This window comes from Peromyscus californicus, unplaced genomic scaffold (assembly GCF_007827085.1).
Source record: "Peromyscus californicus insignis strain IS unplaced genomic scaffold, ASM782708v3 Scaffold_23__1_contigs__length_62951481, whole genome shotgun sequence".
In the NCBI taxonomy this organism is placed as follows: Eukaryota; Metazoa; Chordata; class Mammalia; order Rodentia; family Cricetidae; genus Peromyscus; species Peromyscus californicus.
Genome location: NW_026294534.1, coordinates 54,005,574 through 54,017,479, shown reverse-complemented (window position 1 = coordinate 54,017,479; position 11,906 = coordinate 54,005,574).

Here is an 11,906-nt window from a genome sequence, read left to right as displayed (position 1 = left end):
AAAACTAATGAAAGCCGGAATAAAGAAGGGGCAGTGGTGGGCTGTCAGGGTTTCTGCAACCCTTAAGTAAAACATAGCAAAGTCAAACGATCAAAATATCAATTCACGGTGGAAAGAATTTAAACTTGGAAAACTCTTCCATTAATTAAAAAAAATGCACATATTCATTTTAATCCACACAATTATAATTGTCTATTTACATGGTACAGCGTGACATTTCAATGCATATATACAATGTGTACAACAGAATTAACTGGAACATGTGTCACCTCAATAGATATTTATGGGATGGGAACATTCAAAACCATTTTTAGCAGCTGTTTTTGAAGTATTAAATTCATTGCTGTTAACCATAGTTATCCTACTGTGCTATAGAACATTATAAGATAATTTTCCTGTGCAGCAGAACCCTGTGCAGTTAACTACTCTTTGTCTCTTTCCCAGGATCTAGTGACCACTATTTAATTCTGTATTTACATGATTTCAATTCTCTCCCATTTTGGATTTTGGAGACAGAGTTTCTCTGTGTAGCCCTGGCTGCCCTGCAACTAACTCTGTAGACCAAGTTGGCCTCGAACTCACAGAGAGTCACCTGCCTCCGCCTACTGAGTGCTGGGATTAAAGGTGTGCACCACCACTGCCCCAGCTGTGATTTCACCTTTTAACACTTATTTCTTAATTTTTATTTGTGAGCAAGCATGCATACACATACATGTGTTGTGGGGTGTGTGTGTGTGTGTGTGTGTGTGTGTGTGTGTGTGTGTGTGTGTGCCTGCAGAGGCCAGAAGAAGTTGTCAAATATCCTGGAATTTCAGGCAGTTGTGAGCTGCCTGACATGGGTGCTGGGAACTGAACCTGGGTTTTCTGCAAGAGCAGTATGTGCTCTTAATCACTGAGCTGTCTCCCTAGCTCCAATATCAACTTTTAAACTTCTACACATAAGTGAGAACGTGTGGTCCTCCATACCTGACATGTTTCACTTAAGACAATGTCTTTCAATTCCATCTTTGTTGTTGCACCTTGTTTCTTCGAATGAATAATATTCCATGGTTTATACATCACAGTTCTTTTATCCAGTCAGTAATCTTTGTATGCATATCTGGTGCAATTTTTGTGTTTGTATCATCATCATCATCATCATCATCATCATCATCATCGTTATCGTCAGCTTGATACAAACCAGGGTCATTTGGGAAGAGGAAACTTCAGTTGAGAAAACACCTCCATCAGATTGGCCTGAAGTCAGGTTTATTGGTCATTATCTTGATTAAGATTGATATGGCAGGTCCCAGCCCACTGTAGGTGATGCCACACCTAAGCAGATGGTCCTGGGTTGTATAAAAAAGCCACCAGAGCAAGTCATGAGGATCAAGCCATTAAATAACATCCCTCCATGGCCCCTGCTTTCAGTTCCTGGCTCCAAGTTCCTGCCCCAACTTTCTTCAGTGTTGGATCATGACCTGGAAATCTAAGCTGATATAAACTGTCTTCCCCAAGTTACTTTTGGTCATGGTGGCTTGTCATAGCAATAGAAAACAAACTAGGGCACCTGGCTGGACCGCGTATCTTGCCTTCTATGAGACGTGCTACAAGAAGCACATGAGTGACTGTGAGTTGTCTTTTGGGGAAGACCAAGTCTCAGTGTGGTGCTGTCTCTCATGGCTTTGCTTTGACCGCCCAGGTGACTAGTAATGTTGAGTGTAGTTTTTTTGTACACTTGGACATTTATGTGTCCCATTTTAAGAGATGTCTATTCAAGTCATTTCCCTATTTTAAAGTTGGGTTATTTCAGTCTTGCTACTGTTTTGAGTTCCTTGCACATTCAGAATATCACTCTTATGTCAAATAAACAATTTCCAAACATTTTCTCTCATTTTGTAAGTTGTTCTTCATTCTACTGACTGTTTTCTTGTAGGTTTTGCTGGTAGCCTATAGACATATCAGAGGTGCAGCAGATGGCAATTAAAGTTCAGGGGTCAGGCCACCAGAAGAATATCTTTGTGATGGATACATGTCATTCAAGCAAAGCTCATGGGAATACAGACTCCAGAATGTCTTTTGCTTCTGCTGTACCTTTGGTATCTGATGTGACGTATATGGTGTGGGGGAATTCCCCACTACCTGTTCTGTAATGTGTCTATCTCACGATTACATCTCAGTCTTATGGGCATTTATATCTGTGGGACTGTCTAGAAGATGACTCCTCCTTAAACTGTATTGTTCATGTGATATCAATAACGCTAGCTTACACGGAGTTTTTGAATAATTGAATACAGAGAAATACTACACAAGCCAGGAATTATATAGTCCCTGAGAACTGTTTTATGCCATAGCCCAGGCTGACATAGGAAAACAGCTCTAAGACAGCTTTCATACTATTAGCTGATTTAAAACCTCCAAGTAAGTTCAGATGCCTTTCTAATGGGTTTTAAAATTTCCCAAGGAAAGCAATCTAATTCACAAGGACAAAATAGCCAGCTATCTGATTTGTTAGACCAAGGTTAAAGGCACAAAGCAACTTTATTGCAGCACTAGCTCTCCTAGGTCTGGCTAATTATCTAGGACAGCAATTAACTCCTTGCACAAATTCCTCAGTAATTAATTCTCTGCACAAACTCCTAATCTTAGTTTTATGATACGAGACTCAAAGCTAAGTCAACTAACTGGTTTTATGCTAGGTCTTGAAATTGCTGAGAACAAATGGCTTTTGTTCAGAGACTCCATCGGGAAATGTTTTCCAAATAGCCAGGGCTGCAGAGTATAATCTGACTTCTTAGCCCTGAGAAAGAACTGCTAGTTTCCTTTTTTTTTTTTTTTTTTTTTTTTTTTTTTTTTTTTTTTTTTTGGTTTTTTTGAGACAGGGTTTCTCTGTGTAGCTTTGCGCCTTTCATGGAACTCACTTGGTAGTCCAGGCTGGCCTCGAACTCACAGAGATCCGCCTGGCTCTGCCTCCCGAGTGCTGGGATTAAAGGCGTGCGCCACCACCGCCCGGCTAGTTTCCTTTTTTTATGGTCTAAAGTTACAGGCAGGACAGAAAGATATATTTCAAGATTTAAAACGTTTTTTTTTTTTTTTTTTCGAGACAGGGTTTCTCTGTGTAGCTTTGTGCCTTTCCTGGAACTCACTTGGTAGTCCAGGCTGGCCTCGAACTCACAGAGATCCGCCTGGCTCTGCCTCCCGAGTGCTGGGATTAAAGGCGTGCGCCACCACCGCCCGGCGAGATTTAAAACGTTTTTAATGTCATTGTGCCATGGAGAATGCCAAGTGAGACCATATTAAGAAGGTAATACATGGTTCTTTCTTTGCAGCTGCAAGTTACAGCCCACCAATCAAGGGACTGAGATTTATTACTTGTATGTTATCGGGATGGCTCTGTCTCTTATCATTTACTGGAATGTGACCTTAAAATGTAACTCCTATATTCAGCATGAAAGAGTCTATTGGGTATATACAGCTGTAAAGAACAGAAGAGATTTAGAGCAACAAGAGAGAATAAGAAAGGGGCCAACATGAGAAAATAGAAAGGAGAACAGCATGAGAATAAAGAAAAGTGACCATCAGAATGCTTGTGAATTCATTCCATTGCTAAAAATCCCTCAGATAGAAAAAGTCTAGTTTCTTTGCTCTGCAGAGACATTTCCTTTGATCCAGTCACAGGTGGCTGATACTTTCCTTTGTTGTTTGTACTTTTGGAGTCATATCTAAGAAACTACCTGGCCTAATGTCATGAAGTTTTTTTTTGTCTGTTTCATTCTAAGGAATTACAGTTCCAAATCTTACAATTAAATCTCTAGCCCACTTTGAATTAATTTGGGGGTATATTATAAAACAAGGATCCACCTGCCTCCCCAGTACTGCTTGCTGAAGACATTCCTGATCAAGGTCATTTGGAGGATCAGCTGGCTGTATATGTGGGTTCATTCTGGGATTTTGATTTGGTTCCATTGGTCTGTGTGTTTGGGGTTGTTGCTGTTTTGTTGCTTGTCTTGTTTTGCTGCTGGTTTTCTGGTACTGAGACGTTCCACTCAGGGTTTTGTGCATGCTCGGCCAACACTCTACCCTTGAAACACATCCCCAGGACTTTTTTTGTCATCATTAGTTTAATGCTCCATGCTGCTGTTTAAATTTAAATTTAATTTATTATTATTATAAATGATTCCCTCCTTCTGCTCTCCCTTCCCCCCACTTTGTGTACACCTGTCACAGGGCACACGTGGAGGTCAGAGGACATCCTCATATAGTCCGTTCTCACCTTCCAACTTTGGTTCTGAGGATTTAACTTTATCAGGCTTACACACACAGATACCAAGCTCCTTTGTTCATCTCATTGAGCCTTAACTGCTTCCATCACTCACTTTTTATGTATTTTAAAGTGAAGAACTGATGCTTTTAGAACAAACTCTTGCTCAGACTCGCTTCGGCTACTGTAGGTCTCTTGTGATTCCTTGTGAATGTTAGGATTTTTTTTTTCTGTTTCTATAAAATACCATTGAGAGTGTGTTAACTCTTACATTTCATCTGCAGATTGCTTTGGGTAGTATGGTTATTTAAGGAATGTTGTTTTATAAAGAACCAGCATGCAATGCCTATTTTATTTGTGTTTTCTTTGGTTTCTTTCATCAGTGAATTCTGATTTTCAGTGTTTGAGCCTTTTATTTCTCTGATTAAGTTTACTCCTGGGTATTTTATTCCTTTCGGTGCTATTATAAGTGGGATTATACTCCTAACATTTCTTTCAATAGCTTGTCATTTATATTTAGAAACACAATTGATTCCTGTTGGTTGATTTTGTTTCCTGTAGCTTGACTGCATTCATTTACTTGACTAATACTTTTTATTCTGTCTTTAAGATTTTTATGTATAAAGTCATGTCTTCTGCACAAAGGAGCTATTTTACTTCTTTTTCTATTTAGATGGTGTTGGTTTCTTTCTCTTCAGTTACGTGCTCTGGCTTTCAGCTCCAGCAACGCATCAAGTAGAAGTTACAAGTGTGCCATTCTAGTCTTTTTTCAGATCTTAGAGGAAAGACTTTCACTTTTTTTCCTATTGAGTATAATATGAGCTATGAAATTTTCATACAGAGCATTATCTTATTGTACTGTGGTGAATTCTTCTCCGTTTAGTTTGCTAAAAGTTTTTTTATTCATAAAATAGTACTGAATTTTGGAAAAAAAAAGTTTTTTTTCTGGGGATGTAGCTCATGGTAGAATGCTTGTGTATATATATATATACAAGTCCTGGGTTTGATCCCCAGGCCACATAAATCAGGCATGGTTGTCTTTGTTGACCATTGTTTATGAGTGTTGTGTAGCTTTTACACATTTGTGAGATTTCTAGGTTTCCTTGTATTTATTTTTAGTATCATTCTGTTGTGGTTAGAAAAGTTACATGACATGATTTTAATCTTCCTAAATTTAATGAGACTACTTCAGTGAGATTCACCTTTTCTGAGGGGCTTGCTCCTAGCCTGGTGATTGACAGGTCTAGTTGGATTACCTCTTAAGGGAAGAGATAATAGTCCATAATATTTTTGGGGGCTCAGAATGTCATGTCTTCACTCAGTGCCAGAGGTAAAACTCAGATCCATTCTTTTGACCAGGGCAAAGTAGTTTTTAATGGGTATTTAAAGAGTTCTGATACCTTTAACTTCCTCCTTTTGAAATTTTAAGGAAGGGTAAAGCTGATGTGAGGGAGGGGTCCACCTTGAATAACATCTGTGGTAGTCAGAATGTAATTGACTCACATAAACTCATAGGGAGTGGTACTATTAGGAAGTGTGGCTTTGTTGGAGTGGGTATAGCCTTGTTGAAGGAAGTGTGTGACTTTGGGGGTGGGCTTTGGGGTTTCCTATGCTCAGGATACTGCCTAGTGTCTTAGTTGACTTCCTGTTACCTTCTGATCAAGATAGAGCCAGCACCACATCTGCCTGAATGCCGCCATGTTTCCTGCCATGATGATAATGGATTGCACCTCTGAAGCTGTAAGTCAGTCACACTCAGTTAAATGTTTTCCTTATAAGAGTTGCCATGGTCATGGTGTCTCTTCACAGCAATAAAACCCCCAAATAAGACAGCCTCCTCGCTACATATATGTATATATATACTGTCTACAGTGTTGTTTAAATCTGTCTCTTCTATACCAGTTTTATGTCTTAGTGTTTCATAAACTGTTGGGAGTAGAGTGTTGAAATATCCTATTATTGTTGTGCTCCTGTCTATCTATTTCTTCTTAGATCTCAAAGTACTTGCTTTATTTATTTTGGTGCTCTGGCATTGGGTTCATGTGTAAATGTATGTGTGTGTATATATATTCATAATCATTCCATCTTTCTAGTTCCTTCATTTTTAATTATTATTTTTGATGGTTCATACATGTATATATTAAATTTTGGTCATATCCTATCCCCCCATTATGCTTTCTCATTTCTCTCCTGATGAAACTAATCTTCTCAACAAGTCCCTCTCCTGTGTTCATGACTTATTTATTTTGCACTCCTACTCCACCATGAGGAAGTGTTGACAGGCCCTGTCTCATTCAGGCCTTGTACAGGTAGTCACAACTGATGTGGTTCATGAGTACAACCGCCAGAAGACTGAATGTCACCTCCCCATCCTAAGCTCCTACCTTCTTTCCACCCTCTTTTGCATGATATTCTCTGAGCCTTGGAAGGGAAGACATCAATGTCCTATTTAGGACTGAGTACAGGTAGGGTTGAGTAACAGTCACTTATTCTTGGTACTTTGACCAGTTATGAAGCTCTATATTACCCTCTGTCCACTACCAAAAATAAGCTTCTCTTATTAGATAGCTAGAAAAGCACCAATAGCCTTAAAAGCCGTTGAGGATGGACTTCTCCCTACATTAGCTTTGGACCCTACATCCCTCTTTGCTAACACTAGAAAGGAAAACAACTGCACCCTCTGTAGGCCTTCTGGAAATACTTCTGGCCCTGGGTAGAGATATATTTTGCTCTGTTTCAAAGATTAGAACATTACATATGATTGTCTATTCCCTTAATAGTTACTTCAGCTGGGCCTATCAATCATGCAGCCAGGAAGTCACTCCACAACCCCAAGAAAGTTGATTTACTTGAAGGCATGCTAAAAAGATGGAAAGAATAACTATCCCCTTAATGAGACAATATATTTATGTTTTCCAGCAGCCCCTTCCTCATGGAGCAAAATATAGTGCTTTTCAGCCAAATAGACTGGTGGCTTTCATGAGTTCTTACTCAGAAAAGTGTAACCTTCTGTCTTAGTAAGGATTTCTGTTGCTATGAGGAGACACCATGATCATAGCTACTCTTTTTTTTTTTTCTAAAAATTTATTTATTTACTATGTATACAGTGAGTGTTCTGCCTGCAGGCCAGAAGAGGGCACCAGATCTCATTACAGATGGTTGTGAGCCACCATGTGGTTGCTGGGAATTGAACTCAGGACCTCTGGAAGAACAACCAATGTTCTTAACTTCTGAACAATCTCTCCAGCCCCATAGCTACTCTTATAAAGGAAAACATTTAACTGGGTGGCTCACTTACAGTTCAGAGGTTTAGTCCATTATCATCATGGCAAGGCATGGTAGCATGTGGGCAGACATGGTGCTGGAGAAGGAGCTGAGAATCTTACATCTTGATCCACAGGCAACAGGAAGTGAACTGAGACACTGGGCATAGCTTGAGCATGGGAGATCTCAAAGATCATTCCCACACTGAATCCCCACAGTGAAACACTTCCTTCAGCAAGACCACACCTCCTAATAATGCCACTCTCTATGAGCTTATGGAAACCAATTACATTCATACTACTACATTCCCCCCCCCCCCCCCATTTAGATACTGGCCAAAAGCCTGAGCATGCTTTTCCTGATGCTCCAGGCTCTCTCACTCTTTCCCTGAATACCCTTCCCCTTTTACCATGCATCCTTTTGCCAGCCTACATTTTTAAACATACTGGCTTTCTTGGACCCTAACAAAAACACTGACTTTATTCTTCCTTTTTTCATCTTCCAACCTTCCACCTTCCAACAACTTTCAAGACTCACAGCTTGCTGGCCTCTGTGTTTTCCTCTCACACTCTATTCAAACTGTTCATGAGCTTCTTCCTGAGTCCATTTTAAAATTATTTTATTGGGAGCTGGATAGATAGATCAGCAGTTAAGAACACCAGATGCTCTCCCAGAGGACCTGGTTTCATTTCCCAATATCTTTGTAGTGCTTACAGCCATCTGCAACTCTAGTCCCAGAGGAGCTGATGTCCTTTGATGGCCTCCCTGGGCATCAGGCACACATGTGGAATACAGATATACATGCAGACAAAACACTCATATACATAAAACAAATAAAAATAATAAAAAATTTATTTTAGTAATGTAGCTAAAACCCTGTAAGTGAAACCCTGATTTCCACAGTTACACTATGATAAAGGCTGAGAGCAGAGCTACCCTATGGCTATAAGCAGAAGTGTTTAGATAGCCTTTTGACAACATATCCATTTAGCAAATCAATGGTAGTCATTCTAAAGTATGTATCTCAGCAGGGGGTGGTAATACAGACTTACTGTATAAAAATAAATATCTTTTATAGACATTGCATAGTTGAATTTAAGTCTATTCAGCTGCTTTTTTTTTTTTTTTGGAAAGTATCTTAGTTAGGATTTCTATTGCTGCAACAAAACGCCATGACCAAAAGCAAGTTGGAGAGGAAAAGGTTTATTTGGCTTATACATCCAAATCATAGTCCTTCATTGGAGGAAGTCAGGACAGAAACTCAAGCAGGGATGGAATCCGGAAGCAGGAGCTGATGCAGGGGTCATGGAGGGGTGCTGCTTACTGGCTTGCTTCCCCTGGCTTGCTCAACCTGCTTTCTTATAGAGCCCAGGATCACCAGCCCAGGGATGGCACCACCCACCATGGGCTGGGCCTTCCCTCATTGATCATTAATTGAGAAAATGCCTTATAGCTGGATATTCTGGAGGCATTTTCTCAACGGAGGCTCCTTCCTGTTCTGATGACTCTAGCCTGTATTAAGCTGACACAAAATCAGCCAGTACTAGAGAGTCTAATCCATTTACATTTGTTTTAGTCACTGTTCTATTGCTGTGAAGAGACACCACGATCAAGGTAACTACTATAAGAGAAAGCATTTAATTGGAAGCTTGCTTACAGTTTCAGAAGTCCATTATCATCATTGTGGGAAGCATGGAGGCATGCTTTCAGGGAAGCATGGAGGCATGCCAGCAGGCACGGGAGCAGTAGCTGAGAGCGATATCCCGATCTGTAGGCAGAGAGATACTCTGGGCTTGGAATGGGCATCTGAAACCTCAAAGCCTACTCTCAGCGACACACTTCCTCCAACAGGGCCACACCTTTTGATACTTGTAGGTGGAGTTTTCCTGTCCTGGCAGCCACTGCAAAATAACCACTCAAGAAACTTAGTATTCATTATAAATGCACAGCCAATATCTCAGGCTTATTACTAACTAGCTCTTAGAACTTAATTGACCCATTTATATTAATCTACATTCTGCCACCTCTGCCATTCTCTCTTTCACCTTGCACCTCCTGTTTGCTCTTCCTGTTTTGCTAGTGAGTGACTCCTCTGACTCCACCCTCCTACTCAGCATTCTCTCAGCCCTGAAAATCCTGCCTAGCCATCTGCCAATCAGCTTTTGATTAACAATGAGAGAAATACATATTTACAGTGTGCTATGGAATAATTCTCTTGTATGACATAAAGATTTGCCACTCAATTTGGTTTAATAAAATGCTGATTGGCCAGTAGCCAGGCAGGAAGTATAGGTGGGGCCACCAGACTAGGAGAATTCTGTGAAGAAGAAGGGCTGAGTAAGGAGAAGCCACCAGCCAGACACAGAAGAAGCAAGATGAGAATGCTGAACTGAGAAAAGGTACCAAAGGGCTGGAGAGATGGCTCAGAGGTTAAGAGCTCTTCCAGAGATCCTGAGTTCAATTCCCAGCAGCCACATGGTGGCTCACAACCATCTATAATGAGATCTGGTGCTCTCTTCTGGCCTGCAGACATACATGCAGGCAGAATACTATACGTAATAAATAAATAAATCTTTTTTTAAAAAAGAGAAAAGGTACCAAGCCACATGGCTAAACATAGATAAGAATTATGGGTTAATTTAAATGTAAGATCTAGTTAGTAATAAGCCTGAGCTACTGGTTAAGCCATTTATAAGTAATATTAAGCCTCCAAGTCAATTATTTTGGAAGTGGCTACTGGGTATTTGGGAACAGGCAGGCGTGAGAGAAACTTCTGCATACATGTGGCGCCCAACATTTGTCAAGATTTCCACATAAAACCTGAAAGGTTAAAAGAGGATTCTAAGCACACAAAAACAGTCAAATTTGACTTGTTGGTAACTGCTTTTTCCCCAGTGGACTCTGTTGGTGGAGAGCAGAGGCACAGCTCCTTTACAAAGATTATTCCACAGCATTTCCCCCTTTTTGTCTAATTAAAAAGGAAGGTTTTAACATTAACATAGTAAAATTATATACAACAAAAACAGTTATCAAATAAGAATTACAGTAACAATATCCAGTTGATTTGTATCTGAAAAATTAGAGAAAATATTCTATTATCTTTATCTTTGTGAGTCTAGAGTTTTATACCTAATTTACCTTTTATCATAACTAAGCAAAATTAAAAGTTTATTCAGTCTTTAACTCCATCAAAGACCCCAGAAGGTTGTAATTATTCTTTCTTAGTTTTTTCAAACGGGGTTTCTCTGTGTAATCCTGGCTGTTCTGGAACTAACTCTATAGACCAGGCTGGCCTTGAACTCACAGAGATCCACCTGCCTTTGCCTCCTGAGTGCCGGGATTGAAGACATGTGCCACCACTGCCCAGCTAAGAAGGGTGTATTATTATCTAATGACAGAGACATCTGGCTGCCTAGACAGTTGCCCTAGGTTCTGTAACATTGGGACATCCATCTTTGGCCTATAGGCCTAGTTTATCTGACAGACATTTCTGAGAAGCAAGGAATTTTAAAGAACTGTCCTACCTTGTCTTGGCAAAGTTTGGTAGTCATTTTTTTTTTTTTTTTTTTGCATTCTGCTGATCCAGTTTGTACAGTATACTGTCAGCACTCGAACAAGGGCAGTTTCTTTGCTAGCTGTTGCCATAAAAAAAGCAAACTCCATTTAGAGGTTCTTTGATGCTCATCATCTTCTTTTGAAGTAAATGGATGCTGTCAGGAGCAAATGTGTCTCACTGTCATGAAAAGCCTGAGGTTATTAAACATCTTAAATGCTATATTCTATAGGTCTTTGAAGTGTTTGAAGACCGTCTATCTAACTAAATATATCTGTGTATGACCTTGAAAACATACCTAATGTGACTATAAATTTAACTACTATAGATGACTATTGATCTGTATTATACATTACATTTTAAATGAGCTACATAAACACAATACCCTAAACAAGAGTAGAAACATACATACAGTATAAAAAAAACCTTTAAATTTGTATCAATAAACCAAAATCCATACCAATTTAAAATATTTTGAGATTAATAATTGTTTTGGGATTAAAGTAGATTCAACAAACTACCCTTTTGTCTCATCATTTCTATATCATATCCCCCTTTTTCTTTTAGAAAGAGATCTTTGAAATTAATTTTTGTTTAGCTTTTGTTTCTGACTATGAGCAATAACAACTTGTAGCCAACCCCCCATAAATACCCATAATCCATCTTCTGGGAATGTGAGTATCATTCTCTAGATTACTTCCTGTTGTTTAGGGACACTAGTATCCTTGGACCCTGAGAAAATTTAGGATAATGGTAAAGTCTTGGCTGGAGCCATCTGCTCCTCTTCCTCTAGTCCTACTGTCCTTTGTCAATTTTCACAATGAGATACATTGTTTCCCTTTTGCTCTT